At 45.4% G+C, this 27801-nt stretch overlaps 1 protein-coding gene across 1 annotated transcript in view; it reads left to right on the forward strand.

Annotated features, from left to right (window-relative positions):
• LOC149858241 (connector enhancer of kinase suppressor of ras 2-like) overlaps window positions 1-27801 on the forward strand; it is a 762411-nt gene that overhangs the window by 338798 nt on the left and 395812 nt on the right. The window lies entirely within an intron of this gene.

Consider the following 27801-nt stretch of genomic DNA (forward strand, 5'->3'; position numbering starts at 1 on the left):
TGAAAATCAAACTTTTTTTAGTGAAATATGCTTCTGCCAGGCCTTGGTCAAGAGACTTAAAACCAACCATAGTAAAAAGGTTTGGTTGTCTGTAAAAAGTTTGCAGATTGTCAGTAAAATATTTTCTTTGGTTGCTAACCCTGTTTGACTTGAGCAATGGTTTAACACCAAGGGTGCTCAACTCACAGCCCACAGTCCAGATCTGGCCCACAGTGGCATGTCATCTGGCCCATGAGGTTCCCCACAGGTCTGGAAATTGGGCAGTTAGGGAGCCCCACTGTGGTACTGCTCCCCTGCTGCCAAATTTCTAGACCATTGGGGAGCCCCGTGTCTTGTGTGCTGAATCAGGCACCTGGTCTCAGATTACAGGGCTGGACAGAGGTGGAACGAAGCCCCAAGTCCCAATCCCAGTGTTGGGAGCTGGGAGGGGGAACTGCCAGGCCCCCAGGGTCCAACTACAGCATGATGGCATGGGATCAGGTGGTGGCAGGCTCCCAGGGCCTAATGCCAGTGCTTAGATTAGGGAATAGGAAGTGCTGGTCCCCAGAGCTCATTACTGATGCAGAGGGCTCCGTCTGGCCCATGGACTGGCCCTGCACCATTCTTCTGGTCTGCAGGGCCTAATGCATGAGTATACCACTGCCTTACACCGTAGTGCATATGGTCTACAAAGCCCTGAGAGAATGCTCCACACAGGGTGCTGTGCTCCTGCCCAGATACCAAGTGCTACTGCTGTGCTCTGTCTGTACACCAAGACAGAGTACCAACTCATTTTGAAATGGAGACTGCCTCCAATCTAATTTCAAAAAGAGCTTCAATCAAGCTCAGGTTTTCTTAGTATTTTTACTGATGGCTCCATTTTTAAAGAAAGGCATGTTTAGGCTTGGTTTGTGGGTTTTTTTGTTTTTGTTTTTGGGGGGTTTTGTTTGTTTTTTTACAGATGGGCTGTTTGAAGCCCTGCTCCTGATGTACAGCTTTAACTTGACCAGTCATTTTGCATCTTAGCCACTAATTTAATCTCTTCATTAGATGCTTTGATGCTTGACCCTTATCTTTGCCCTGACTCCAGTCTAGCTTTCACCACTGACTCATATGCTTATTATATTCTTTGCTCCATTGTCTGTCATGGGCAAAACTGATGGTTCCCTTATCTTTCCTTAAAGCTGTTAGTTTATGCTTCAGACCTTCTCCACTTAAACTTCATGAAATGTCTTTCCTTTTTTTGCAAGTTAGTTCCCCATAGAAATTGCAGTTTATGAGCAGTCACCTATTATGGTCCTAGATCCACTTGCACAGCTCTCAGCATGCAGCTGTGGAAATAATGGATGACTGTAACAGAATAATTGACATAGGATTATTTTTTTCAGCAATGGAGACAACTGCTGCTTTACAGTCCTTTTTTCATTGTGTAAATGGATGGGATGATAGTGAGGCAACAGGTGGGCTTTGTGAGCATGAGGTGAAATCAATGAATTAAATAATTACTGCCTCATACAGTAGTAGCACCACCACACACACAGGGCTCATAGGAAAAGAATACCCATCACCTGCTGAGGGGTATCCTATCAGAAAGCTGCTGATGCAAAAAGAAGCAGTCTGCTATCTCTGCTTGCAAGTGCTGTCAAAGAAACACAAACAAACCCTCATTTGGGAAGGAAGAAAGACAAGTAGTTAAACTGAAGCTGTCAGAAACAGAGTACACTCAGCAAATGAAAGAGTATACATAGCAACACATGACAGATCACAGGGAAGCCCAGAACAAAATGCAAAAGTTATATAAAAATAAATAACGCAAGCAATTAAAATTGCATCCAGTTTCTCAAATTGCATAATAATTTCTAATTTGATTTTTTTTAATAGGTAACACAGTTAAGTATTTTCAGAGACAATAATACTGTAGTTGCATACTAAGGACCTGATTCTGATTGTTTGTCAATCCCAAACATTCATTTGATATTGGGAGAAGACTTTCTGCTGATTTGCTAATAGCATTTGGAATAATATTATTACATAATGGAATAATACGTGTTGTCTAATAAAAAGATGCACACTGAGAGATCTCTTTTTCACAATGTATTTTAGACTTCTATAATAAAGAAAATGTTTTAAATGTTATATGGCAAGATGCTCAGCCCCTAGCCTGTGGGCCAGCTCTAGCCTACAGCACTGTGTCATTCAGCCCATGAGGCTTCCCCCTGGATCCCTAGGGATCCCCACAGGCCATGGCCCTACACATGAGATCCACCAAGCAGGGTAGCACGGAGCCCAATCCCAGTTCACAGGACTAGGCCGGGCAGCATGGGACTGGGTCTATAGTAGGGATGCCATCCAGCCCTGTTGGCTGGATGAGTGATGTAGAGCTGGTCCCTGGGCTGGATTGGACCTGAAGACCAACACTGCATGCCAGATCCAGCATGTGTCCTGAAGCATCCAGAGCAGACACTGAATGTGGCAGTATCTTATTCTGGCGGCTCCAGGGTTTCACTGCACATGGTAGTTGCTCCACTGCTCCAAGGCCATTATACATGCAACATCCATTCTGGGATGCACCATTAGATCCAGCATGGAGCTGATGTTCTGGAACAGGTGCTGTGTGCCGCATGGGCCTGGAGTGGTTGGAGCTGGTGTTGTGTGCAGCATGTAGGGCCATCTGGTGGGCCCTGCATACTGCCTATGGTTCAACTCTGAGACTCACGGGCAAAAACAGGGAACCAGAAGATGAGGCTCTGCAGGCTGGATTCAGCCCATGGGCTATAGCTTTGACACCCTGTGTCTACAAGAAAGTGGAATCAAAGATGTCTTAGTCGTTCCTGGTACAGATGGTACCAGCACAAGGTTCTGTTGGCATACTTGACATTGGTGACATTTCTTTACTTCCTTTTTCTCCTAGGTCCTCATTGTTGTTTGGCTGCTATACACCCAAGGCAGTTTCATGTCAGAAATGGCTAAGTGTGACTGATGTAACTGTCAGCACTTAAATCTCATTTTTATGGAGGAATGACTCTTACGCCATACAGCATACATCTCTAAATAGGTGAAATTCTTCTCCCTTCAAATATTTTGGCTAACTGTGTAGTGCTGCACAGATGCTGCAGCACCCAGGAGAAAATGTGATCCTATCTAGTGTAGTGTCTTACCAGGGAAACCTTTATTGTTGTCTGGTTGTGATATTATTCCATGAGGAATGTAGTCTCTCTTAGAAGACCTATAAAACCAGATTGTTCTGAAACATGCCATTGACTGAGAGCATCTAAGTTGGCATGCTGAGACTCTGCCTTAAGGACTTTTCTGCACTCACAACTGTCTGAGGGCACTTGTTCCATGGTTGTTACAATCTTATTTTCACTTAAGAGTCCCACAAGTGGTTTGTGATCTTCCAGAATGATAAAAAACCGTGTTTAGAAAGCAGGCTTTGTTTGTTTGTTTGTTGTTTTGCTTTGCTGTCCAAATGATAGCTAGGTACTCTTCCTGTTAATGAGAATAACACCATTCATCTCTATTCAGCAATCAGAGACATCTTTGATTGGGCATCCTCTAACATTTTTCCTGTTATGTTTTGAAATTGCCCTCTTCCATGTGATAAAGCATCATATGACAGAATTAATTTTTTGTCCACATAAAACAGAGTTCTGAGGTCTTAAGTAGCATTTTCTCAGAGGTCTGATGTCTTTTCCTGTTTTCTGGACTCTGTTTTTGAGGAGTCTCCTTTCTCCTTTCTCAGAAGTTGATGAACAAGCTCTGAAAGTGTTGAAACCTTTGGAAGAAGCCTGTGATAATAGCTTAATGTACCTAAATATGGTGGTGCTCACCCCATCCTTGGGGGTCTTCAAGAGGAGACTGGACAGGCACCTGGCTGGGATCACCTGACCCCAGGGTTGGTGACTCTTTTCTTGCTTGCCAAGAGCAGGGGGTCGGACTAAATGGCCCATTGAGGTCCCTTCTGACTATAGGAATCTATGCTGGTAGTTCAGTCAAGTTCTGAGGTAACAGAGTCTCTCAATTACCATGACAGAGCATGAGATATATCTACTCTTTATATATATTCTGTAGGTTAGATATAACAGTTCAGGTGTGATTAACAAAAAACCTCATTTATGCCAAATACCTGCTCAAATGTTGACATGTTATCAGCATTTCTTATGCTTATGAGAAGAGTGTCATCTTTTGTCACTGAATCATTCAGGGTACTTCCCAACAATTTTTTCCATAGGTGACAAGAATGCTATGCAGCTCCCTTTTTCACACATTAAAAAAAGATAAAAGGTGGAAAGGCCCTTTAAGAGGGAGAACATGGGCTGGAAGGCCTAGCTCTGCAAAGATTTCAGAAAGGGAGACATAAAATAGGCATCAGCAGTGAAAGGCAGAGAAGCTTTTAACTAAGACATCTTGACCCAGAGTTCAGAGAGAGACAAAAAGGCAGGAGACTGTGAGTGGACCTAGAGAATGACCAGGTATGGAGGAAGCCCAGTAGAAGGTCCTTAATGCTTAACAAAAGGCCCACATATGTATCTTATCCCCAAAAGCAAGGTTCTCTCTCAGCAGCCTGACCACAGCAGGAACAAGGTGTGACAGGAAAGGTAGGCAGGGAGATAGGATAGCAGCCCTGACTGAAGAGGCATCCGAAGGATTTCACCCCAAAAAAGAGATACCAGTTCCTTTCCACATGCAATTTATTATATAAGTCCTTATGAGTGTTCATGAAAGTAAATTTGTTAGAGTCCTCCTCCCCTCCTCCAGTTTTACCTTCTCAGATCTGTGACATGTTTAACTTAAAAATGTTGACCCCCACCTAACACTCCTCTGTCTATAGAATGGGGAAACTGTGAATCTTGGAGACTTGATTTATCATGCCTTTATAATCTCCACAGTGCAGATTTCTGGGTTTTCTTCTGGCCAGGCACGTATGAGACATATGACATTGAGCTGTTTTGAAATTTAAAAACTTGTACAAAATGGGCTCCTCCAAAGCAGGAATACTACCCCCTCCTTCCCAAGCTTCCTTCAACTGGCATTGCATTTTGTTCAATGGGTTGGCTTGACTGTCCCTGCATTGTAACCACCTGTGTCTTCCAGATTATTGATTTTAAAAAAATTGATGTCATTAGGCTGACCACCAGATCTTGTCATACCCCATGAGAAACATGACTGCTAGTTGATAATTTCCTTTTAACAATTACATTTTTGTTGGGAAGTCCTGAAACCCCAAACTGCTCAATTCAGGGTATGTCATGGAATCACAGAAACTTAGGGATGAAAGAGACCTCAGGAGGTCATCTAGTCCAACCCCATGATCAAAGCAGGACCAGCTCCAACTATATCATCCCAGTCAAAGCTTTGTTAAGCCAGGTTTTGAAAACCCACAAGGATGGAGCTCCTACCACCTCTGTGGGTAACCTGTTCCAGTGCTTTACTATCCCATTGAGAAAATTCTTCCTAATCTCTAACCTAAACTTCCCTTGCTGCAACTTGAGACCATGTGCTCCTTGTTCTGTCATCTGCCATCACACTGTGAACAGCAAGCTCCCTCCTCTTTTGAATCCCACTTCAGGTAGTTGAAGATTGCTATTAAGTCTTATCTCAGTCTCCTCTTCTCTAGATTAAATAAGACCAGTTCCCCCAGTCTTTCCTCATAAATCATGTCCCCCAGCCCCCTCACCATTTTTGTTACCCTTCTTCAGACTCTCTCCAATTTGTCCACATCCTTTTTGTAGAGGAGTACACAGTACTCCAGATGTCGCCTCACCAGTTCTCAATAGAAGGGAATAATCACTTCCCTTGACCTACTGGCAACATACCTACCAATGCAGCCCAGGATGCCATTAGCCTTCTTGGCAACTAGGGCACACTGCTTGCTCATTCAGTTTATTGTCTGAACTGAATGAGCAAGCAGTGTGCCCTTATTGTTTAAGGAACCTGGGGCAGCACCCAGACTCACTGTGAGCTCTGAGGCTGCATTAAGGAGCTGGGTGTGAGGCTCCAGGCGGTGAGGTCCTCAGCCCTGGGAGCTAGATGTGAGGCTAAATTTCTTTTAGCCCAATCCTTCAATTTGTCTAGGTCACTCCAAATCCTAACCCTACCCTTCAGCATATCTACTACTCTCCCCAGCGTGGCATCATCTGCAGACTTGTTGAGGGTGAACTCTGTGCCATCTTCCAGATCATTGATGAAGACATTGAACAAAACTGGCCCCAGAACCAACCCCTGGGGGACTCATTTGATACCGGCTGCCATCCAGACAATGAGCCATTGACTACTACTCTCTGAGCCTGATGCTTCAGCCAACTTTCTGTCCAACTTACAGCCCATTTGTCCATCCTATACTTCCTTAACTTGCCTGTGAGAATGTATCAAAAGCCTTGCTAAAATCAAGGTATACCACATCAACTGGTCCCCCACAGAGCCAGTCACCTTGTCATAGAACACAGTCAGGTTGGTCAGGCATGACTTGCCCTTGGTGAATCCATGCTGACTGCTCCTAATCACCCTTTTCTCCTCCAAGTGCTTAGAAATGGATTCTTTGAGGATCTGCTCCATGATTTTTCCAGGAACTGAAGTGAGGCTGACTGGTCTGTAGTTTCCTGAAAAAATTCTTAAATATGGGCACTATGTTTGCCCTTTTCCATTCATCTGAGACCTCTCCTGATTGCCACGAGTTTTCAAAGATGATGGCCAACTCCCTCAGCGCCCTCGGGTGTATCCCATCTGGCCCCATGGACTTGTTCACTTCCAGCTTTTCTAAGTAGTCCCTAACTGCTTCTTTCACCATTGAAGGATGCTCACCTTCTCCCCATACTGTGCTGCCCAGTGCAATAGTCTAGGAGCTGACCTTGCCTGTGAAGAGTGAGGCAAAGAAGGCATTGAGCTCTTCATAGATTTCATAATTGCTAGGGACTGGAAGGGACCTTGTGAAATTGAGTCCAACCCCCCTGCCATAAGCACAGTCTGCTGAGGTCAAATGATCCAAGCAAGGTAAGCATCCAAACATTTTTGAATGAGTCCAGAGTAGGTGCTTGTACCACTTCGGCAAGGAGTCTGTTCCAGACCACTCAGGCTGTAAAAAATTTTTTCCTTATGTCCAGTCTAAATTGGCCTTCCAGGGGGGCCCTGATGAACAACTCCCGGATACTGGGGCACACCCTTTATATACTTACAGGATTTCATGAAGTCCTCCTTGAGCCTTCTGTTTTCCAGGCTGAAGAGTCCCATGTCCCTCACCTTCTCATAAGGCTTGCTCATTTGGCCTTTGATCATGTGGGTGGCTCTCTTTTGGACTTTCTCAAGCTTACTCACATCCCTCCTGAAGTGGGGGGGACCCAAACCTGGATGCAGTACTCCAGCTGTGGCCTCACTAAGGCTGAGTAAAGTGGGAGGATGATGTCCCTCGTTTTGTATGAGATGCATCTGTGCATGCATGCCAGAGTTCAATTTGCCTTGGTGGCTATGGCATCACATTGGTGTTTCATGTTCATCTTGTGGTCAATCAAGACCCCCAAGTCTCTTTTGGTCAAGGTGTTAGTGAGTGTAGCACTGCCAAGCCTATTAGTATGATGCTGGGTTTTCCTCCCGAAGTGAAGCATCCTGCACTTCTCTATGTTGAAATTCATAAGGTCTTGGTCCGTGTATCTTGTGAGCCTGTCCAGGTTGGCCTGTATCCCTAGCCTGTCCTCCAGTGTGACCACCTTCCCCCATAGTGTAGTGTCATCCACAAACTTTGCCAGTCTGCATCTGACTTCAGCCTTTTCTGTATTCTGTCACAAGTTTGCCTCGTCCATTCAGTAAGGGACCCACCGTTTCCCTGATCCTCCTCTTGCTACTGACATATTTGTAGAAATGCTTCTTGTTACCCTTTACTTTCCTTGTTAGCTGCAACTCCAATTGTGGTTTGGCCTTTCTAACGTCACCCCTGCATGCCCAAGCAATGCTCTTATATTCTTCCCTATTTATTTTTTCAAATTTCCACTTCATATAAGCTGTCTTTTTGTGATTTAACTTACTGAAGAGTTCCCCACTAAGCCAACCCAGTATCCTGCCATACTTGCTAGTTTTCCTGTGTATCAGGATGGTTTCATAGTTTCATAGTTTCTAGGGTCAGAAGGGACCTGAGCAGATCATCTAGTCCGACTCCCCTGCCATGGCAGGAAAGAATACTGGGGTCAAATGACCCCAGCAAGATGTTCATCTAACCTCCTCTTAAACACCCCCAGGGTAGGAGCCTGCACCACTTCTCTTGGAAGCTGGTTCCAGACCCTAGCTGCCCTGACTGTGAAGTAGCACCTCCTGATATCTAGCCTAAACCTACCCTCTGCCAGCTTGTGACCGTTATTCCTGGTCACTCTTGGCGGTGCTCGGGGGAACCAATGCCTGCTGATCCCCCCCCCGACTAGTTTATAACAGGCCACAAGATCCCCCCTCAGCCTTCTCTTTTGGAGGCTGAACAGGTTCAGGTCCCGTAGCCTCTCCTCATAGGGCCTGCCCTGTTGTCCCCTGATCATATAAGTGGCCCTCCTCTGGACCCTCTTCATGCTGTTGACATCCCTCTTGAAGTGTGGCGCCCAGAACTGGACGCAATACTCCAGCTGCGGCCTGACCAGTGCCGCATAGAGGGGGAGGATCACCTCTTTGGACCTGCTCGAGATGCATCTGTGGATGCATGCCAAGGTGCAGTTGGCCTTCCTTACTGCCTCTCCACACTGCCAGCCCATGTTCATCTTAGAGTCAATGATGACCCCCAGATCCCTTTCCGCCTCCATGCTGATAAGAGGGGAGTTCCCTAACCTGTAGGTATGGTGCCGGTTGTTCCTCCCGAGGTGCATCACCTTGCACTTGTCTGTGTTGAAATCCATCCTATTCTCGTCTGCCCACCCTTGTAACCTGTCTAGGTCTGATTGTAGCCTGTTGCATCCTTCCAATGTGCCCACGTCCCCCCACATCTTAGTGTCATTAGCAAATTTGAACAGGGTGCTTTTTACCCCCTCATCCAAATCGCTGATGAAGATGTTGAACAGTGCGGGCCTGAGGACCGAGCCCTGCGGAACCCCACTGCCCACATCCTTCCAGGTTGAGAAGGACCCATCCACTACCACCTTCTGGGTGCGGCCCACCAGCCAGTTGGCGACCAATTTGACTGTGTGGGTGTCTATACCACAGCCCCCCAGTTTCTTAATCAGAACAGGGTGAGAGACACAGGTTTGTTTCTGCACTCTCAGTATGGCTTCCTTAAAGTACAGCCAGCTGTCCTGGACTCCTCTCCTCCTCAGTCTGGCTTCCCAAAGAATCCTGACTATGAGTTGCCTGACTGAGTTGAAGTCTGCTTTTCTGAAGTCCCAGGTCCTTACTCTGCTGCTCTCCATCCCTTTTATCAGGATAATGATCTGTCATCATCTTCATCAGTGACTTGGATGAGGGGGTAGAAAGCACCCTGTTCAAGTTTGCTGATGACACTAAGATGTGGGGGGATGTGGGTGCACTAGAAGGGTGCAATAGGCTACAAGCTGACCTTGACAGGTTGCAACGGTGGGCGGATGAGAATAGGATGGGGTTTAACACTGATAAGTGCAAGGTGTTGCACATGGGGAGGAAGAACCCGCACCACACTTACAGGTTGGGGAACTCCCCTCTTGCCAGCACGGAGACGGAAAAGGATCTTGGAGTCGTCATTGACTCCATGATGAACATGGGCCGGCACTGTGAGGAGGCAGTCAAGAAGGCCAATCGTACCCTGTCATGCATCCACAGATGCATCTCGAGCAGGTCCAGGGAGGTGATCCTCCCCCTCTATGCGGCACTGGTCAGGCTGCAGCTGGAGTACTGTGTCCAGTTCTGGGTGCCACACTTCAAGAGGGACGTGGACGATATGGAAAGAGTCCAGAGGAGGGCCACTCGTATGATCAGGGGTCAGCAGGGCAGGCCTTATGAGGAGAGGCTACGGGACCTGAACCTGTTTAGCCTCCACAAGAGAAGGTTAAGGGGGGACCTTGTGGCCTGCTACAAACTGGTCGGGGGGATCAGCGGGTATTGGAGGAGTCCCTGTTCCCCCGTGCGCTGCCAGGAGTGACCAGGAATAACGGTCACAAGCTGGCGGAGGGTAAGTTTAGATTAGATATTAGGAGGCGCTACTTCACAGTCAGGGCGGCTAGGGCCTGGAACCGGCTTCCAGGGGAAGTGGTGCAGGCTCCTAGCCTGGGGATTTTTAAAAGGAAGTTAGATAAGCACCTTGCCGGGGTCATGTGACCCCGGTGCTCTTTCCTGCCAAGGCAGGGGGTCGGACTAGATGATCTACCTAGGTCCCTTCCGACTCTAGCTACTATGATACTATGATACTATGGTCACTGCTGCCCACATTGCCATCCGCTACTACATTCACCACCAATTTTTCCCTGTTTGTGAACAGCAGGTCAAGAAGAGCATGACTCCTAGTTGGCTGCTCCACCACTTGCACCAGGAAGCTGTCCCCAGTACTCCCCCAAAGTTTCTTGGATTGTCTGTGCACCACTGTATTGTCCTCCCAGCAGATGTCAGGGTGATTGAAGTCCCCCATGAGAATCAGGGCCTGTGATCAGGAAGAAAGCCTCATCCACCACTTCCTCCTGGTTTGGTGGTCTATAGCAGACCCCCACCACAATATCACCCTTTTTGCTCTCCCCTCTGACCCTAACCCAGAGACTCTCAACAGGCCTATCTCCAGTTCCATACTGGAGTTCTGAGCAATCATATGGCTCTTTTACATGTAACCCTGTGTGCGACACTACATGTGCCCTCACCTGAATAGTGGGATCCTGGGGTACCCGGTAGCCCTGCTCAGGCCTCCCGGGAAGCTGCTGCAGTGCCCCTGAGTGGAGAGCCTCCCCTTACAATCAAGCACTCTTGTAGACAATTTTCAAAATATTTGCAAGATTTAATTATTTACAACATAACAAATAACCATTAAATAAACACATTGATATACCAACTAATAAACCCTCAAGAACTTATTTATACAGTCTCTCACTTGCGCACATTGTACTGGGGATCCTGTGTGCACTGCCCCTGGTGAGTGTCTTAGGGAGCAGGACTGCCTGTGTCCCAGCACATGGTCTGTGGATGCTTCCTGGTGCTAGTGTCCATCTCCGTGTTCCTGGGGTCTCCGGTCAGCAAGGGTCTCCAGGCATCAGGCGGCAGTTCCCCCTCTGCAGTCCCTGCAAGACAGCCTTCCCCTGCCTTTGCCCACCTTCCCCAGCTCTGCAGGGAGCAGTGTCCGCGCTGCAGGCTGTAGCAACTCTCGTGTCCCGCACAGCCTCACAGCCCCAGCAAACACAGCCCCTCCCTGGGCTTTGTCTGTCCCTGGAGTCCCTCACCCATCAGGGAAAACAGGGGAGACTCCAGCAGTTCCCCCCGGCTCTGCTGTTCTCACCCAGCCACACCAGGCTGCAGGCTGGTTTTCCCAGGCGTGGAGTCTCTACACAAGCAGCTCCTCTCTGATCCTGCCACCACAGGCTCCCAGGCCGGAGAGAGGAACTGGCTACTGTATCACTCCCATTGCAGCCTTCGTTACTGCCTCTGCAGGGCACTCCCAGGGGGTCTCTGAGGGACCACCATGTTGAGACTCTGTCTCCAGTCTCCAGCCTGTCCCTCAGCCCCTCTCTCTCTCTTGTTCTTCTCCAGCAGGAAAACTGCTCCCCCCTTTTATCCAAGCCTCTCAACCAATCCCAGCCCAGGGCCCTTCCCAAGCTTTTTCTAACAGCTCTATTTCAAAACTTTGCTGGGGTTACCTCACCCTTCCCACTTCCAACAGGGCTGCCTCCAAAACAGCTTCACTTGCCCTCAAAGCCTACAGTGTCCCTGCTGGGACAAACTCTGTCTCTCTGCCGAGCAGCCCTTCCCATTCTTTCAGGTGGGTCCATTTTTCAAATGCTGCTACATCCATGAAGTACAGCTCCTCCTCTTCTCCCCTGCCTGTTCTTTCTGAACAGTTTGTACCCACCCAGTCATGCAAGCCATCCCACCAAGTCTCTGTTATTTCAATCGCATCATAATGTTGTGACTGTGCCAGGAGTTCCAATTCTTCCTTCTTGTTTCACAGGTTCTGTGCATTTGTATACAGGCACTTGAGGTAACTAGTTGATTACCTTTATTTCTCAGGAAATATGAGAGCATCTTCCCTGTTGCCCCTTCCTGCTTGATCTTCTTCCAGGTCTCCCACTTTCCCACTTACCTCAGGGCTTTGGTCTTCACCTCCCAGCAAACATGCTTTATGACCCTCCTCACTAGGTTAGTGAGCCTGTCTGTGAAGACACTCTTCCCTTTCTTCATCAGGTGGGTCCCATTCTTCACAGCAATCCTTCTTCTTGGAATAACGTCCCATGATCAAAGAAGCCAAATCCCTGCTCACAACACCACCTGCACAGCCAGGTGTTGATCTGCAGGATGCACCTGCTCCTGCCTGGGCCCTTTCCCTTGACTGGGAGGATCCATCAGAACACAACCTGAGCCCCACAACCCCTCACCCTTGCATCCAGAGCCCTGTAGTCACTTTTGATATGTTCAGGGTCTCCCCACATTCCTTCTCCAAATAGACTGATCCCCCATGCAGTACAGCCTGAATCAGAGTGATTAGCATGTGAGAAATGTCGGGTTGTGAGGGACAGTCTCAAGTAAGCAAGTTGAGATGCAATTACCACTGATAACACCAAATGATGGTCCCAGGTAAGATGTTCTCCAGGTCATAGGTCATGACTCAGAGCTTCTCTCTTCCTACTGTTTGGTCACATTATCTTAGAAAAATGGGTGGAAATACAGAAATTTGAAGATGAATGGTATAAAACTCCTCCACATAAAGACATAGGTATGGGAGTCTAGAACTTGCCTCAACCATGAAGATGAATTCTGTGGAGCTTGAGAACTTACTATTAATTAGAATTCTGTGGGACCAACTTACTATTAGACAGTAAGTATATCTATCTGCTGTACATAGCTACTCTTGGTAATATTTTTTCTTTGCTAATATCCCAATAAATGAGTGTATAGTTTGGAGGAATTTTCTTTGGCTTGTCTTGTATTTCAGGTAAAATAAAAGCTTCAGGGGTCATTTTTAGATCAAAAGCATTTTGTACTAAATATGTATGTTCAAGTTCTTTTTAAACCCTTTCAGAATTTTCATACATTTATTCTGTTTTTTCCCTCTTTAAATATTTGGTTAATCATCTTTTTATTAGAATGCTGAAGTTCTGAAGTACTTGGATAAGCAGATACTTTAAATACTGCAAGAAGTATCTGTCATCTGGTTTGCAAATGGTTATGTAATACTATTACTACTAATTCATAGTTTTTATGTTACCATTTTAGAAAACAAAACTAAAAAATGTGTATTATTATTCTTTTGAAGTGGTATTTCAATCCAAATTTAAAATCCATTTTTAAACATGTCATCAATCTGTTTATTGGGGAGGGGAAAGCAAATCATTATTGGTGTTATTTAGTTTCTAAGAAAACCACTATGCATATTGGACCTGATAAGTATCTTAATGAGTTCCCTGATGCATATTGCACATTATAAGTAAAATAATTCAGTAGAATGTTGTGACCTGTGTGTGTAAATATTTTAAGTAGATTGCTCCAAGTGATCTTAAACCAATTAAACTTGGTTGATCTCAAAAACAATCAATATGCATATCTTCTTAAATGAATTCTAACTTCAGTGTGTTGTATAAGCACAGACATTTTTTCCTAAAATTAATTTATTCCACTCTATAAAACAAATTTCAGATTTACTACACAGATTAATCCTTTATTCTGTGACCTGAAATAATTAAGGTTGTTCAGAATGAAGCTAAAACTGTATTTATGACACACAAATTAAAGGAATAATTTAGACTGGAACATTTAACTCTGAAGTCAAACTATAAGCTTTTCTGTGATCTTCTTGTTCTGTTGGTACTTGGAGGGTTAAAAGGAGACAGTGCATAATAAAAGAGATATTCTGTTTGAAGTATGCTAAACTAGTAGAAAATTGCCTTGGGCATTGCCAGCCAGACTGACTAAAGGAATACTTTTTCTGTGTTAGAAAAAAAGCCAGTATGAATATCGAAGGAACATCAAAGGGATACTTGACCATGATGTGTAAATAGAAATTCTTCCATATCCCTAGGTTCCTTTGCTCTCATCATCTTCTGATTTTAATTTTTTCCTTCTGTAACACTTTTTTCCCTAAAAACTGTGTCCATAGAGAAATTAATTTTTGAAAAACAAATGCTGATACTCCAAAACAAACTCAACAGTATAATAGCCTATAAGTTAAAGAGTGAGAGTCTTACCCGTGTTCTACTCCCTGAACACTAGGCAAACTTTCTGGAAGAAAGTTTAAATACTCTAATGCCCATAGATCTCACCAGGGAAATATTCCTACAGCACAGGAACTGAGGAGAACAATTGTAGGCTGCCACCAAAAAAACCCAACTTCAACCTTGATATATAAAGGACATGCCAGGATGTCACTACAGCTGAAAAGGCAAGTTGGGGTGAGGCTACATTATGCATAAATATCAGTCAATCAAAGGAGGTTACCATGCCTCCCAAGGTTGCTACACCATGGTAGAAGTTGGTATGACCTCCAAAAAACCCAGAATCAGGAAAGTATTAAGGCAACACTTAAAACCCCATTAATTCCTTCATTGCCTTGTTGAGATCTGTTATGTAGTACTGCTTTGCCTGGCTTCAAGAATCTAAATAGGTAGGAAAGGCTGAAGATATGTCTATACAACAGGGACAGCATGCCCTGCCAATGCCATGCTCCAAACCCAGAAATATACCAGGAGCCATTTTAGGAAATCCCTGTATAGCTGCTCTCAAAACCTTGGTTTCCAGTGTGGGGCATCCAGTGAGAGTGGTTTGGTAAGAGCAGGGTATACGCAGAGCCTTCCCAGAAAAGACTCACTGGGTGCGTCTACATGTTCATTAATGCACCCTAGTTACTGTGCATTAAGTTTTGTACTCGATTAACCAAATACTAATTCAATGTAGAATAACTCACACTACTGCACAGTAGTGCCAGGACACAAGTTTTTTGTCATGCTTACTGTGCAATAGTTTAACACTGCACAGTAGTGTGTTAGCATGGTTTTTGACTGGCTACTGTGGAGTGTTATTAGGCTACTGTGCAGTAAGCATCTCATGTAGACACACCCACTGCCACCATGATATAGATCAACAATTCTCAACCAGAATGTGACAGTACCTTAGGGTGTTACCAGATTCTTTGAAGGATGATGTGAAGTGTGAGGAGGTAAGCAGAAGCTCAGACTTGTCTCTGACTGAATGATCCCTACCCTCACTGCCCAGCCCCCTGCAAGGAGGTGAGCACTGTAATATATAAATTAGTTTTTGAAATTGGGTGTTATTCAGTTCACAGAAATTATGGAGGTATGCTTCTAATCCAGTGAGGAGTGCCTTTAGTCCGAAAAGGTTGAGAACTACTGATGACGTAAACTACTTCAGGGTAGTCAAATAGAATAATTCAGAATTATGAAAGGAATTAAAGAATGCTTTTTCACGTTCGCTTCTGGGGTTAAATAATGTTTAGGGTCTTACTGAATATTACCTAAAAATTAGAATTGTAGACCTTGATAGGGAATTTAGGACACAACATTGCCCATGCATGACAGACCCAGTTGAAAATTTTCAGGCAGAATGTTTTTCCATTGGTAACTGCCATTGGATCAAAACTGAAACTTCCTGTGTAAATGTGTCAATGCTGACAACATTTTATGTAAAAAAAAAAAAGTTAAGCATTTTCATTTGTACCCTTTCGGCCTTATCAAAATGGGTTTGATTTTTCATTTGAAAAGACTGTTTTTGGGGGGGATGCTCTTGATACTTACCATATGAAAGAAAACATTTGAAACAGTCTGGTTGACACCCCCTCCCCCCCAAAAAAATTCAAAAATGTAATTCTTGTAGGAAATTTCAAAACTGGTTTTGGTTGGAACGAAATAAATTTTGAAATAGCAGAATGTAAATCCAAGGTCCCACAAAATCCCAACAAATATAAATCCAAGGTCCCACACAACTCCATGCTCATTGTGCCCAGGTTCTCCAAGGTATGGCTATGCTTAGGGAACTGTCTCAGTGTCCCAGCCATCAGATAAAATTGAAGCAAAATTCCCAGATTGGCAAGAACTCTCCCACACATGCAGCTCCTGAATCAAGAGCCAGGCAAATGTAGACAGGTTTGTGCTAATCCAGGACTTTTGCTTCAATATTCTCCAGGAAAACCAGCCAATGGGTTTCCTGGTCCAGACCCTACTAGGCTGCAAGAAGTCACTTGCACAGTAGAGAAGAAAGAGGGCAAAGGGTGCACATGGGGAGCTGCGGGGTTGGGATTCATGTGTTTGGTGTGTACGTATGCAGAAGCACACACCAAGTTGTCCTACCTGTCCCTGCTCCTGGGAGTCATGGGATCATGGCTATGTGTGTATATGTGTGTGAACATGCACACATGCTAGGCTGTCCTGCCCATCTCTGCTTCTGGGAGCTGCAGTCAGGGCTGTACAATAATTGCTGTATAGACATATACTTTATGTTGCACTTTAAATGCAAGAAGTCTTCTATTTCACTCGAGATCATTGCAGAATGCCAATTTAAGATGGCTGTTACAGAAAGAAACACATTATATAATCTCTTTTCATTACAAACATATTGAATTGCCTCTTAGTGCTAATCACCTTCCCAATGTGTAAATCAGGATTTTGGAAACGTCTTCCATTTAAAATAATGACATCTTCCCACACTAAAATCTCTTCTAAATCTAGCTTCTCAACATAGCTCAGGGCTGCTTTGATAGTAGATGGGCCATAGAGCTACATTTTAGTATCATAAAAACATTCTGGTTTCAAAATAATATATACCAAGGCAAAAGAAATAGTTGTTCCATATTCACTATGAATGTTTTTCTGTAGTTTCAAATACTGTGATTGAAATTAATAGTTTCATAGTGCTTAGGGTCAGAAGGGACCTAAAACAGACCATCGGCTCTGCATCCTGCACCAGGCAGGAACGAGTGCAGGGTTATAACAGCCCAGCCAAATATCTGTCCAACCTCCTTTTGAAGACCCCCAAGAAAAAAACTAGAAGCTTAACTAATACACCAGGGGCCTGCAGCTAGATTATTTGGTTTAAGACTGAATTGAAAGCAAGCATCACTTATGGAAAAGTAAGGCTGGAAGGGACCTCAAGAGATCACCTAGGGGATCAAACTTACAATCTTGGAGTGACTAGGCCTATGCTTTAGGCAACTAAGCTAAACAGCTAATTAATATTAAATTTATTTATGTCTATGCTTCCTTGTTCATAGATTCATAGATTGTAAGGCTGGAAGGCACCTTGGAAGAACACCTTGGGTCTAGCCACCTGCACCAGGCAGGAAAGACAACTGGGTCAGGTGACCCCAGCAAGGTGACTGTCCAATCTTCTCTTGAATATTTCCAGGGTAGGTGATTGCACCACCTCTTGAGGGAGCTTATTCCACAGTTTGGACACTAACTGTGAAGAAGTTTTTCCTAACGTTGAGCCTGAAATAGTCTTCCAGGAATTTGTGGCGATTACTCCTGGTTATTCACCAAGCCCTTGATGTACTCTCCTGAGGTAGTGGTAAGCTGCTTCCAAGTCCCCTCTCAGCCTTCTCTTTTTCAGGCTGAAGAGTCCCAGGTCCCTCAGCCTTTCCTTATATGGGTTGTTGTGCAGGTCTCTGATCATATGGGTGGCCTTTCTCTGGACTCTCTTAAGCTTTAACCCATTCTTGTTAAAGTGCGGTGCCCAGAACTGGATGCAGTACTCCGGCTGCAGTCTCAACAACATCGAGTAGAGCAGGAGAATCACTTCCTTGGTTTTGCTGGAGATGCATCGATTGATGCATGCCAGAGTATTGTTTCCCCTGCTGGCTACAGCATCACATGGTCAGCTTATATTCATACTGTGGTCTGTTATTACCCCTAGGTCCCTTTTGTTTGTGGTGCTGGTCAGTTTTGTATTGCCAAGCCTGTGTATGGGGTTGTTCATCCCCAGGTGGAGTACTTTACATTTCTCAATGGTAAACTTCATTTGGTTCCAACTCACCCTACTTGCTAGCTTGTCTAGATCCACCTGTATCTGTAGCCTATTTTTAAGCATGACAATGCTTCCGCATAAGTTGGTGTCATCTGTGAACTTGGCCAGTGAACTCTTTACCCCCACATCCAAATCATTGATAAATATGTTCAAAAGTACTGGACCAGGCACCAACCCCTGAGGGACACTGCTGGCTACTTCTTGCCAGGAAAACACAGATCAATTCTCTGGGTCCTACCCTGCAGCCAGCTTCATACCCACCTATCTCACACTTAAGTCCACAATCCTTTAATTTTCTCATGAGAACATTGTGGGATACCAGATCAAAGGCTTTTTGGAAGTCAAGGTATACAATGTCAACCTCTTCTCTCTTATCCATGTGGTGAGTTACTTGATCATAAAAGGAGATGAGGTTGGTAAGAAAAGACCTGCCCACAACAAAGCCATGCTGGCTGTCATTCAGAATCCTACCTTCTGTATGCCTGTCACACACAGACTCTTTCCAGGATTTTCCCTGGGGTAGAAGCTAAGCTAATTGGCCTATAGTTATCCAGATCCTCCCTCTTCCCCTTCTTGAAGATGCACACAACATTGCCGCTATTCCAGTCCTCATTCACCTCTCCAGAGCACCACAAGTTTTGGAAGAGTTTCACCAGGGGCTCCATGATGAGTTCAGCCAGTTCCTTCAGCACTCTTGGATGAAGTTCATTTGGTCCTGCTGATTTATATCCCTAATTTCTTTAATTGATCACACACCAGTTCTATGGCAGTAGTAGGAAAGCAGTCATTCCTGCCCTGCTCATTTTGTACCCTGTCTGGCATGATTTTCCCTATGGTTTGGTGAAATAATGAAGCAAAATAGTCATTCAGGAGTTCAGTTTTCTCCTGAGTGCAGGTAACCAGCTGTCGAGAGTTCTCCCATTTGTTTTCTTCCTGTTCCCTACATACCTAAAGAAGCACATGTTGTCCTTGATTCCTCTTGCTAATTTAAGTTCAGTCATCACCTTAACTTTTCTAATTTGTTCCCTACAAGTGCGTGCCATTGTTGTATAGTCTTCCTTGGGGGCTGTCCATACGTCCATTGTTTGTAACATTTCCTTTACATGGGAATGGACTTCGATTGTGCTGCAAGGATTGTGTCCTTCAGGAACCACTCTTCATGCACTCCTTTCACTTTCAGTCCCTGGTCCCACAGCACTATTCCTACTAGTGACCCGAGCTTGTTGAAATTTGCATTTTTGAAGTCCAGAACTTCAACCCTGCTATCTGATTTGGCTGCATTGTGGTGGACAATGAACATCATGGTTTCATGGTCGCTGTCATCCAGGCTACCCTCTACATTTAAGTTGGTCACCAGGTCATCTCCTTTGGCCAGGACAAAGTCTAGGAGAGCATTACTTCTGGTTAGCTTGTGCATCTGCTGAGCCAGGAAGAGCTCTTTGATGCAGGTCAGAAAGGAATGCGACTGGTCTGACTTGGTTGAGTGTTCCTCCCCAAGAGATGTCTGGATAATTGAAGTTGCCTGTGACAACCATGTCCTATGCACGCACGGCCTCTGTCAGTTCTCGGGCAAATTCTAAATCAAGTTCATCCCCCTGGTTTGGTGGTCTGTAGTATGCACCTGGAGTTAGGTCTCTTTCATCAGGCCCCTTCCCTCCCCCCCACAGCTTGACTCAGGATTTCAAGCCATTCTTCTTCGAAGCTGATGTTGACCTCCAAGGAGGTGCCCAAGTAAAACTATGTCTGTTTGTGAGCTCTGTTTGCACGGCTCCAGTTGTGGGGCTCCCTGGGGACCTCGACTAAGTAGGAACTTGGGTGGGGGGTTCCCTTCCCAGGCTCTACTCAGCCAGCACATCCCACCTAGCACAGCCCTCCACAGCCCTACACACACACATGCAAACATACACACACTCAACTACAGCACCCTCCAAGCACCCCTGTGCTTGCCTACCCTCTCCTGGTCCTGGTTCATTTATCTCCTGGGTCTATGCTGGGGGTCTGTGGAGTCTGGATCTGGGTCTTTGGCTCCCAGGATTACAATGGGTATTAACCAATGTGTCTACTACAGGAGCAGGCCCAACTGTTCTTGCAGGGACCAGGAGCATAAATTATGAAATGCATACTAGAAGAACTTGGGCATTCTTGCAGAAATTCTATGCTTATGTGATTTGGGCTGAAAATGTAATGCTATGCACCTGCTCCAATAGCTTTGACCTAGGGTGGCCCTTGCATCCTTTACCCACTGCAGTGTGGCAGCAGGGGCTGCTGCCTGGCTGTGACCAGCTGCAACCTTCAACAGCATCCAGCCCCTTGGCTTTGCAGCCCTATGTCTGCGCACCTGCCAGAACTGGACAGGGCCTGACCATGACCATCTGGGCCTTGGTATGGGCACTGCAACAAAGGCACCTGAACCTCTGAGCCAGCTGCCAGTGGACCATGGCTGTACAGCTGGCCTTCATGTGGCACTGCTACCATATGTGCCCCCACCCTGCTATCTGAGCAGCTATTGCCTGGAAGATGTGTTCATTGTGGTGGCCCACTTTGAAATGTCAAAGCATGTCTTCCTGGCTCCAAATGGCCAGGAGGTCAGCCACATCATTTACCCTCCAGCTGAGTCCCCAGTGCCAGCCCTGGGCAGGATCCTCTGCCTGGGTCCCACAGCCGGAATCCTGGTGTTCCCTGTTTAAAAATTGCAAATTCTCTGATAAAAAAAATCCCTAATTCACTCATTAAAATACCTAATAATCTGAAAATTAAAAATTCATTTTAATTCCACAATTAAAATGAAATGACATTATAGCAAGTGTGAGTGAGAGATCAATTGGCAATGTTTTATTGATCTATTTACAGTTTTAAAGCAATTCGGAAGCCTACCAGTGTCTCTATCATCATCATAAAATAAATTCTTAGTATCTATATGAACTTTGATGGTTCCTTCAGGGCATGCTCCAAGAGTACACCTTATGCTGCTTTTTTCCAGGGTGGGTTTTTTTTTTTATACCAGGATTTCCTGGTATCAGATTTAGAGTCTGCACTGCAACTACACAGCTTGGGGAACATTTTTTTCATTTATGGCATGCCTCCTGCAGCATCTCAAACTGCTTTGAGATACCACAACTGTCATGTGTTCACTAGTTTGGATGTGGCCAGTATGTGCATCTACATGTGTAATTAATGCGCCTGAATTTTCTGTGCAAGTAACTCAGGTGCACTAAACTGTACCTGACTGCATGCCTACATGTGCACCTGAGTCAGGAGTTTCCCCCAGAGGCAGAGACAGCTTCTCTCCCACCCCCAGGCCCAGCAGCAGTTGTGGCTGCCTGCTGCTTGGGCTGCCCAGGTCAGCATCTACATGTGCATTCAGGTGCGTTGATTAAAGCACCATTGGCCAGTACCTGTATCTATCAGTATTAGCAAATGGTGTTTTACATTTATCTATGGCACAGTAATTGCCACACATATGTAGATGGTGATGCTTTACTGCATGTTAGATTAGTTTTGAAATGGGATGCTAACTAACTAAAGGTGTGAATTTAAATTGGACCATTTCAATTGCATTAAATGCATGTGTAGGCACTCTAATTCAGAACTAAAATGTCTTAAATTGATAGTAAGAATTCATTTTCAGTAAATTAACTAAACTGAATTAAGGCCATATTAATTCTGAGTAACAGGTTCTCAACACGGATTTAATATGCTTTAATTAAGTTACTTTAAACCTGGATTAAACTGTGTGTGTCTATGTGAGATGATTTACCGTGCAGTAAACTACTGTGCAGTAAAGCAGTGTCTACATGTGTGCACATTTACTATGCAGTAAATTAGTTTACAGTGCAGTTAGCTACTACTGTACCTGTAAATACAGGTTGTAAACTAACTGCACAGGAGATACTGTACACTGGGTATGTCTATATGATATGCTACTGTGCAGTTATTACTGTGCATTTCTTTAGTACTTGTATTGTAGTACTTAGCAAGTACTAAAGAAATGTACAGTAACTGGAGTTACTGTTCAGTAGCACTGGTGAATGTCTTTTAGGTGACATTACTGCGCAATAGTATATTAGCACTGTCCATGCTGTGATGCACTACTGCATAGTATTTTTCAGCTAGTGTGAAGTCAGTGTCTTGTGTAGACATGCCCAGTAACACTCATCTAGACGCTGACTGGAAGCAAATTTGCTCCTGGTCAACCTAGGTAGCAGGGGGACACAGAGACAGGGAACTCTCTGTTCCCAGTCCTGGTGCTGCTCAGCTCCCTGGCTCCCCCCTCCCTTCCTCTCCTCTGGGAGCCAAACGGCCCCAGGAATGGCGAGCTCTCTGCTCTGTCCTAACTTCCAGTATGGAGCTGGCAGCTCTGGAGGATATGTGGGGGCTGGGAATCCAGCCCTTGCCTGTCCCCCAGAGCAATTCTGCACCTGTCCCCTCTCTCCATGCCATGCAGAGCTGCTCCAGGGGATAGGCAGGGGTTGGATTCCCAGCCCCCGCCTGCTGCTCAGAGTAGCTATCTCCATGCCAAGCAGGGTAGCTGCCAGCAAGCCCTGTTCCCCTCACTCCCACCTGGCAGGGGGCTCACTGGCAGCTGCCCCACACCTGGGACAGCTCCTAGCAACTCTCTAGGCTCACTGGCAGCTGTTTATCCTGATGGACATGGAACCAGGAGAGCTTTACCTGCTGCAGGGGCAGGTCCCCTCCCGATGTGCATGGGGCCAGGAGACAGCTGCTGCTACAGCCAGCAGAGCTATCCTGGACCCTTGCCAACTGTCACAAGTCCCATGCGCCTCTGCAGCCTCTGGGCTAACACCCAGGGGAGCCTGAAGCTCCCCCTGGCTGCTGCTGGGGGGGCAGAGCAGAACAGGAGCAGCCCTGTACTCAGTTGCACCCACTTGCCAGATCCAGATGTGCAGGCATGTGCAGCTTGTGGCACTGCAAACCTCTTTGTGATGCCACAAATGACATGTGCTGCACATTAAACCATGCACAGCACTGCTAATATTCAGTGCTGGGGCAAAATTTGTTACTGGGATTTCCCAGTAGTGAAAAGAACAGAAGAAAAAAGCACCAAAAAGCATGCCAAAATGGCATGCTCTGGGACAGATGTGGCAATGGGGGAGCAGGCAGCCCAGGGCTGTCTGTGTGCGCTATGGAGCCCCCATGATGAGGTACCCTTCACCCCAACCAGCCACTCCCTGACTGGCTGGGGTTCAACATGCCTTAAAACAGGAGCAGGCAGCCCTGAGCTGCCTGCTTCCCTATCTCAGCGCACCTCAGTGCTGAAGCTCTGCTGCAAAGCCCCCATGCTGAGGCATGTGGAGCCCCCATCTTGAGCTACACTCTACCCCAGACAGCCAGGGAGCAGCTGGCTGGGGTGCAGGGTGCCTCAGTGTTGGGGCTCCACAGTGCAAAAAGACAGGGGAGCATGAAGCCCTGGGCTGCCTGCTCCCCTGTCTCCATGAGCTGCTCTCTGGCTGGTTGGGGCACGGGGTACCTCAGCATGGGGGCTGCCTGAAATATATTTGACTGCATTCAAGAAATTATACATAGAGTTAGTTATCTAGCATTTTACTACCTTTTTCTGCTGGTAGGTATTCTAGTCATGTCATACATCAACAGAATCCCTGTTGTGTTGCATCTGTGTAGTAGGAAATTATTTCCTTCTGTTTCACAGATTTTATTAAATGCATAATAAGGTATTCTGAAAGAATCTCTTGTAATTACTGGAAATCATAAGTAAATGTTGTCTATGCCACGTATGTTTTTCACAATTACTTTTAAGGTTTTTTTGGAGAACGTTAATGGAGGTTTCAAAAGATGGCTTAGTTATTTCAGAGCATAGAAAAAAACTTCTTGAAGCTTCGGTTGTCTTGTCTGACCGCATCTGTTTTCCTTGTACTTGCCTATCAGCTACAGGGTGCATCTACACAAGATGTTTGTTGTGCAGTTGACTAATTAGCTATGCAGTAAACATCTCAGTATGTACATGTGCCTCCCTATTAGGCTGGAGTAAACTAACTTACTCTGCAGTAGGATAGTACTTGTAAATACTCTGGAAGGGCTGGTTGGGGAACAAGGGTGCTTCCAGCTAGCCTCTCCACAGCACATTAAGCTGGTAGGGAGCAGCCCTGGGCTGGCAAGCTGACCCCATGGGCCTGCTACCTGCTGGGACTGTTTTTCCTTGGCTCCATGTTCTGTACATGAATAAACTGTGAACCTTATTGCTCCAGAATTTATTGTTCCTGGCCACACTATTTGAGTATGCACCAAGGAGCCATAAACTCCATGGTTTCTTCATGTGCTGTAAATTGCACGTGTAGACGTACCCACTGAATAGTATTTTGTGTCTGAAGCAGCATTTAGTGTCTGTATATCTTTGTGCCATACCACATTACTATCTAAAACCAGTGTCTTCAGCTTGCCAAGCTAATTGCACAAAAGTCTGGTATTAATTTTGTATGTAACCCTGTTGGGCAGAAATCTGGTTGCTCTGAACCCTGTTGTCACAGAAAAGAGAGATGAAGACAGGCCTGATTCATTGTTGTGATGTTAGATAATTTGATTTGACCTGCAAATATTCAACATTTTAATTCTTTATAATTAGAGTTTATGTTCTCCCTGAGGTCTGTTCTTAGAAATCAAAGCATGTGCTTGGTTTAGTGAAGAACATGTAAAAGCCCAACCACCAATAATGGGATTAAATCAAAATGTGAGCAGCGGCAGCAGTAACCTTTGACTGAGAGTAATAAGATCTATTACCCTTTCTGTGATAAATGAACTAAGACATGTGAATGTATTTTCATTTATTTATGTTGAGATTGTGCTACACAGTCTTATGTTGCAAGGGTGTTGAGAAATAGTGGGTGCGTCTACATGAAATGCTACTGTGCACTGGTTACTGCACATTTATTTAGTACTTGTATAAGCCAGTACTATATAAATGTGCAGTAACTGGAGTTACTGCACAGTAGCACCAGTGAATGCCTTTTAACTGCTGTTACTTCACAGTAGCATCTTGGCATGGTTTTTACCACATGATGCTACTGTGCAGTAATATCAGGCTACTGCACAGTCAGCATCTCATGTAGACATGTCCACTGTGTCACAAGGACCCCTGTAAGAATTGGTCCCCAAATAGTTTGAAGTCATCTCTTAGGATGTTAAAACCTGCTCCTTTCTGTGTGGACCAGTGTGGAGGAGAGGAGAATTATATCCATTCTGTGTCCTACCTATTCTGGGGTAATGTGTACCTCTGCATGTGCAAGAAAAAGCAGTGCCTACATTCCTTCTAATAATGGGACTTCAAACGTTTCCAATCGTTTGCAGAGGACATAAGAGCTACGCAATCTTTTTGTGTACAACTGTGCAGGACCCAGATGTGTTCTTAAACTTGTACCTTTTTTTTCCTTTTCAAAGGTAAGAAAATCTGTCATCATAACTAGGGATCTTAGATTTCTCTGTTTAAACAACAGAAGTTATCTATAAAAATCACAAATTCTTTGATTAAAACACCCAAGATTTGCATTTTTCCATGATTAAAATGAAACACCACTATATGTATGTGTGTGTTTTGTGTCTATATATGTGTGTTTTGTGTCTATATAGTTGAACACGATGTTTTATTGATATATTTACCATATTAAGCAATTTGAAAGCCTATCAGTTCCTCAATCAGTATAATAAAATAAATTCTAAATACCTGCAATTTTTGGCATTTGACTTTGGATTTTTTAGCATGGAAAAACAGAACCTCACCCTGCCCCGTTCACTCACCAGGAAGCAGGTCCAGGCCCCTTACTCCCAAACCATAGCCCCCAGCACTGCTGGTGCCCCTTGTTCCCTACCCACAGCCCCCTGGACCCTCCTGGTGCCCTCACTCCACACCCACAGCCCCCCAAAGCCCTGCCAGTGGGGATGCCCAGCTGCTAGGGGGCCAAAGACCCAGGTCTGCAGCCCCCTGCTCCTCACAGCAGTGCCCGAGACCTGGCTGCTGTATGTGGGAGGCAGCAGCTGCTGCAGCAGATGGAGCACAGAGCCCGTCTCCCCCTACCCTGTAGAGGGCACAGCCCATCAGAGCAGAGCAAGTGTGGGCTCCCTGCCCTGTTGCCCTCCCCCCAGGGCTTCCGTGGCCCAGCAGGTGAGACCCAGCATGGCCGGGCAGACCAGGGCCAGGTGGGAACGTTCGATGCCACCATCGTGAGCCCTACACTGCATGGCGAAGTGCCCCCTGCCTGCCCAGCAGCAGCAAGGGGTAGCAGCACAACTCTGGCAGCTGCTGCACCTTGCCAGATGTTACATGCAATTTTCCTGAAACAAATGGTAACTTGCCAGATGTTACAGGAATTTTCTGGTTCACACAGCAGTGAGGCAGGAGGGCAGTGAGAAAAGGAGCTCTATTACTTTTGCTGCCTGTAGTGCTACAAATGTTATAGCGTTATAAAAATAACATCTGCAGGGGGCCTAAGAGGCACTATTAGGTACTACTTGTCTTATTGTTAAGTTGTTAAGGTAGTGGTGAAGTCCCAGATTCTATTAAAAAAAACTATCAGTAAGAAATATGAAAAAGTCCTTTTTGTTGCTGTTTTCAGCAAGCCTTGCTGTCTGGCAGGAAAATTATATTTTTCTCTAAAAAAGAGCGTTACAAACCCAGGAATATTTATTTTCATTGTGTTAACCTGAAGTAAAGTTTTTTAGTTGTTGTTTTTCAGAACAAAAATGATGAGACAAACCATTTGATTTGTGATACTTTTTGACTTTTAGGGGGAACATCTTCAAGCTAGCCTCTGTGTATCATCTGAATGTCCGCCTACAGTTTTGTCTTAATAAACATTTCCTCTGCAAAACACAAATTGTTCAAACAGTTTTAATATATACCTACTTGATACAAGACAGAGCATTTGATTTGGAAGAACAAATAAATTTGCATGTAGATATTCTCTTTTACTGGAGCCAAAGTTTCAGTTGTGAGCAATAGGCTAAAAACCATTTATACTCTCTAAAACCATAGATAGATAGATAATGCCAACAATATAATATTTCTTTATCATCCATTTTGCCTACATTTCAGATCACAAGCTTGCTGTGGTCTGCAAAGAACTGCCCGTGGGGGAATTTGGTTGAAATTACAGTTCCTGCTAAGGAAAAGATTGAACAATCTTGCTCTTCTGAAACCTACATGAACAAATTGATACATTTAGAAATACTGTATTTTCTTCAATCCAAGACAAGGTATTTTTCCCCACTTGACATGCAGGGAAAAGCCCCTTATCTTGGATTTGAGTTCAAGGCAGATCAGAAGGGGGCAGAGTGGCTGGATTGGGGCCACAGTCAGAGTTGCAGCAGCTGTCTCCCATAGCCTCTGCCTCCTGCCTGTCCCCTATAAACTGTGTCCCCTCTCCCCCTGCAACCATTCACTGCTTACTGTTAGGTGCAACTCTGGCTTCATTCCCACCTGGCACAGAGTCTATGGAAGCTCCAGCACCTGCCCGGTCAAGCTACTATGCAGTTAGGCAGGGCCTTCAGCTTCCATGCGATTCATGCCCTGGGTAGGGAATGGAGCCACAACTAACAGTAAGCTGTGGGAAGGAAGAGACCAGAAGCTGTGGAGGCAGGCAGTTGCAGAGGCTAAGGGGGGCAAAGGCTGCAAGGAGAAGGCAGGGGGTAGAGGCCGCAGGGGACATGCCAGGACATAAACCGCAGTGGGCTACCAGGTGCAGAGGCTATGAAGAGCAG

This window comes from Crocodylus siamensis, chromosome 8, assembly GCF_052110815.1.
Source record: "Crocodylus siamensis isolate JL-2025a chromosome 8, ASM5211081v1, whole genome shotgun sequence".
NCBI classification, from domain to species: domain Eukaryota; kingdom Metazoa; phylum Chordata; order Crocodylia; family Crocodylidae; genus Crocodylus; species Crocodylus siamensis.